This window comes from Mastomys coucha, unplaced genomic scaffold (genome assembly GCF_008632895.1).
Source record: "Mastomys coucha isolate ucsf_1 unplaced genomic scaffold, UCSF_Mcou_1 pScaffold12, whole genome shotgun sequence".
Classification (NCBI taxonomy): Eukaryota; Metazoa; Chordata; class Mammalia; order Rodentia; family Muridae; genus Mastomys; species Mastomys coucha.
In genome coordinates this window covers 13,864,754-13,869,675 of record NW_022196894.1, presented here as the reverse complement: position 1 = coordinate 13,869,675, position 4,922 = coordinate 13,864,754, and the positions used below count along the sequence as shown (strand labels likewise).

The window sequence follows — 4,922 nt, the reverse complement described above, 5'->3', positions numbered from 1 at the left end:
AAAAAAAAAAAAAAAAAAAAAAAAAAAAAAAAAAATTAGAAAACACTTCAAGTTTGAGAGTCTGCAAATGCCCTCATATATCAGAGACACTACCAAGATGGGGGCTTAGGGCTGCAATGAGGGAAGGTGGTTTCCTTCTCCAGGCCTGGGGTCTTGGGGGGGGTGTCGCGTGCGTTGCGGCGCGCACAAGCACCCATGGAGCTGGTTCTTTCCACTGTGTGTGTCTTGGGGATCGAGCTCAGCTTACTAAGGTTGGCCACCCATCTTCTCACTGCTCAGTCATCCTCCTGGCCCTACACCTTTATCTTTTGATTCCAAGCATGCAGACTGTTCAGATGCACAGCCCCTATACTCAGAAGCATGGAAAGATCTGGAAGGATTCAAGCAGCCACAGTGTAGCCATAGCTGCCTTCGGTGACACTTCCTTCTTCCCTCCTATCTATTATTCCCTACTTGAATCACAGGACGAGATGCTTTCTCCCACACTTCAGGCACAGTAACCTGGACAATGGCCTCAAGATAAAGTGCCCGTGCCTGCTGTGAATACTCACCTCCTACTCTCTCAGGACCCTCAAGGGATCTGGCACCTCCACACTCAATGTTCTAGACACCTCCTCCCTCAGTCCCTCATCTCCTATCGCATTGTAGCATGCTCAACCACAACAAAGACTACTGATGATGTGTATGCAATTGGAGATGCTGTAGCATGTTCTTTCTAGCTTCTGCAGAGCATTGGGTCTGAGATAGAATGCTGCCAGGCTTCCCTGAATAGCACACTGGTTATGAAGATGGCTGAAAAGGAGAAAACACAGCTGGCAGTTTTAAAGTTTTTCTTTGAATTACGTGCACATGTGTGGGTATATGTGCTCATGCTCAGGAGTTGTAAGTCAGGGATGTCAGATGCCCTGGAACTGGAGTTACAGATGGTTGTGGGCCACTTCATGCAGGTGCTAAGAATTAAACTTGGGTCCTCTACAAGAGCAGTATGTACTTTTTTTTTTTTTTAAAGATTTATTTTATGTATATGAGTACATTGTAGCTGTCTTTAGACACACCAGAAGAGGGCATTGGAACCCATTACAGATGGTTGTGAGCCACCATGTGGTTGCTGGGAATTGAACTCAGGACCTCTGGAAGAGCAGTCAGTGCTCTTAACTGCAGAGTCATCTCTCCAGCACCAGTATGTACTTAATTACTAAGCCATTTCTTCAGACCTCTGTTTTGGTGTTTTTAGACAGGGTCTCTCTCTTGTGGCCTAAAACTCCATATACAGCCAAGAATGATCTTCAATTCTCATCCTCCTGACACCATGCCTGGCTAGATAAGTTTTTTGTTGTTGTTTTTATTTTGTTTTGTTTTAAAGATACACTAGTAATATATAGCTTTGACTGACCAGGAGCTCACTATGTAGACCAGGCTGGCCTAGAACTCACAACAGAGGCCCCTGTCTCTTGCTTCCAACTGCTGGGATGAAAGGTGTGTGCCACCATCCCTGGCCTGGCTAAACAGCTTTATTTACTCACATGCTGAATAACTATAATCCAACATTCAAGTATTTTCACTCCAGGTATGCCTGTTGATGGTGTGTGGGACCCAGACACTGAGTTATAATAAAAAGATCTCTCTTGGGGACAAAACTGATATCATTCCCCGTTCCATATCATACAGGCTTCCCCAGAATCCTTAGCTCTCTACCTACTCAGGACTTTTACCTGTACCCAAATCCTTAGCTAAAACTTTTCATCCCATGGGCCTAACATGTAGAAGATTAGGTTTCACATACTATAAACGAGCTGCTTCTTTATATTTTAAACTTCTGGTGCATTTATCAGCCCTCCATCAAGAAAGATGCATTAAGACTGCCCAGCTCTGCCTCCTCCATCCCTGTCTGTGCTTGTGGGACTGAAGATAGATATCAGAGCATCTGCTGCTGACACAGAGTACCAAAGTAACAACTTTGGTTCTTTAGAATGCAAGAACAGCCTGGGATTTAAGAACAGCTCCTCCTGAGTTACTCAGTTTGACCAAGTGTACCACAGTAATGTAGGGTGGACTGAGCTGGGTCTGCCAGAGCTGAGCTGGGAACTTCTGATTTGTGTGTGTAGCAGGGGTGGAACCATGGGCCTCACACATGCTGAGCACATGTTCTACCACCTAGCCACACCCCCAGATCTCTGGCAACATTATGTCAATCTAAAGTTATTCTAAAATTGTTTATTTATAAAATTGGAGCTGTGGTAGTAGTAGAGCCCTTGCCTAAAATGCATGAGCCCCTGAGCAAAATATATATATATATATATATATATATATATATATATATATATATATAGAGAGAGAGAGAGAGAGAGAGAGAGAGAGAGACTCCTACTCAGATTGGTTACCAACTATAGATTGGTTCAACTGTATGTATGTATGTATGTATGTATTTATTTTTAGTGTTTCTTATGGGCCAGCCCCTGGGGTGCTATTTATCTGTGGTAAGGCAAGAATTTGCTCTAACCCTAAAAAGACGTGTTAACCACACAGTCTCCCTTAGCTAGGAACACAAAGGCCCAGAGATCCTGGTAGCAACAATCTTCAAATACGCCACCCGTCTTTTTAAGAGCCCACAAACTACATGCGGCTGGAGAAAAGGGTTGACATTCTGGAACACTTGCTGCTCTTGTGGAGGACCCTGGTAGGGTCCTCCACATGGTGGCTCACAACCAGCCATCACTTCAGCTCTAGGGGATCTGACACCCTCTCTGGGTTCTGTAGATACTAGGCACATACACTGTGAATATACATACATGCAGGCAAAATATCCATACATATACATATGTATATGTGTGTGTTTATTTATTTGTATCACACTATGCACGTGTACACAGACACCCACTGGACCAGCTCCTAAGGGAGAGGGAGGCAGGCACTCAGCAAACATTTGTTAACACAACAGAGGTAAAGGACCACGGGTGATGGGTGAGGTGGCTTACTCAGAAGAGTCTAGAAAGGTTCCCCAGAGGACGTAAGCCTGGCCTTGGAACTTCAGCAAAGCAAGGAGGAGTATGTTCAATTTTTTTGCCAAGACACATTAGTGAATACATTTTGGATAGTTATAAGGCAAATGAATTAGAAAAAACTTAGGCTGAAAATTTGTATTTTCATCATCTACTATCTATCCAAAACAGAATTCTGCCGGCTTTCTATCCTGGAGCCCAGCACACGATTTGGACACCGAAGATGACCACTGTGCAGTTATTGAGTAGAGAATGTCTTATTCAGTTGCTACTGTTAGCAATTTGCATTGATAAAGCCTAGAGCCACAAGTGGTAAACAATGAGGACAATCCCTTTTAGTTATTATTGTACGGCAACTTGAAAATGCCACCCGTTAATATTCTTTTATTGAAGGTATCTTCTGTATTTCTTTTCCCATTTTTTAAGGTAGGGAAAAAACAATAGGGAGAAGGGGGTGATGTTAAAAAAACAAAAAGAAAAGAAAGGGAAGAAAAGAAAGACCGACAGACAGACAGACAGTCCGGGATTTTGCGTTGTCTTCCAATGAACCAAATACCAGCAGCAATTCGGAAAATCAGAACAAAAAGTCAACGCGTCCTCCGCACTCCCGCCCCGCCCGCCCGCGCCCAACAGGTGCTTCCCCGCCTCCGGGAGCCGCAGATCCTCAGGTCTCCGCGGAGCACCCGAGGCCCGCCCGTACTCACGGCCGCTCGGCGGTCCGCGGCAGAGTCCGCTGCGCCCATCCGGCCCAGGCTCGGTCGGCGCGGGCTCGGTTTTCAGGCGATCCCGGTGTGACCCGGGACGCGCTCCGGCCGTTGGCGCCCACTCCGGGCGCGAGGCATCCTCCTGCCGCCGCCTCGCGGGCCGCCTGCCCTTTGTTTTGGACCCGTAGCCCGGCCCAGCCGCCATAAACGGCCTCGGAACGCGGCGCTGGCCAATCAGTGTCCGCGCCCCGCCTTCGCGTTCCCGCCGCTCCGCCTTTCCGCGCTCCCCGCCCCTCGCCCTTCCCCACGCGTCCACCCGCGCCCCGCTGCGCTCCAGGGACTAGGTTGGAGCTGGTCCTGGTGGAGCTCGCCCCGGGTCCGATGGGCGGGGCCTGACGAGGAACCCGGGCTACCCGGCAGGTAGCTGGGCGGGCGGGGAGGTCCTGGGAAGTCCCAGGAGCCGAGGTTTTGCACAGGTTTACGCCTCAGGCTGCAGTCAGGAGGACCTCTGCAGCTGGGTCCCTAGAGCGCAAGCTTCTTCCCTCTCTCCATACCGACCACCCTTTCTCAACTCTTCAAGTCACCATCTAAGAGCCTCCAGGTCTGCGTAGACTTGAATTATGGAACTCCAGATCAGATGATTTCCTGCCCACAAAACACAGGCAGAGTGTCACCCAGTCTCCATGTCCACATTTGCGCCTCTTCTGTTATTTTTTCCTTGGTCTCTTAGGATCGATTTTTAAGTAAAAGCACACTGCTGAGGGTGAGTGCACACATTTCAGTATGTATTTGCGCCCTCTAGAGTGTGCTTGTTAGGATTTATTGTATTGAGAATACCCCTAATTGATTAGATTGTGGACCCGTTGAGTTGCCATTTACTTAGTGATGCTCCCAACTGACTGATTACTCTCTCTATTTCTGTATTCGTACTAGCTAGGGAGTCTCATGTTTTTTAGCTTTTAAGATACGGCCTCTCTAATTCAAGCTGGCCTCAACTATGTAGTTCAAACATGATATTGAACTTTATATTTTAAGCTTATTGTGTGAATAAGCACATGCTTGTGCACCTGCTGCATGCTATGGAAGCCACAGGTTAGCTCTGATTCTTACCTACCATATAGATCCTGGACTTGAACTCAGGTCATCAGGCTTGATAGCGGGCACCCTTACTCACTGAACCATCTGGCTGACCCTTCTATTTTTAAAGAATTTAAGCTGG

At 47.2% G+C, this 4,922-nt stretch overlaps 1 protein-coding gene across 1 annotated transcript in view; it reads right to left on the bottom strand.

Annotated features, from left to right (window-relative positions):
* The window catches only part of Ypel1 (yippee like 1), a 17,129-nt gene extending 13,213 nt beyond the window's left edge, over positions 1–3,916 (bottom strand). The window contains exon 1 of the mRNA XM_031363241.1: positions 3,704–3,916. The gene's annotated coding sequence lies outside the window, so the exon portion shown is untranslated. The remainder of the gene's footprint in view (positions 1–3,703) is intronic.
* Positions 3,917–4,922: the final 1,006 nt, after the last annotated feature.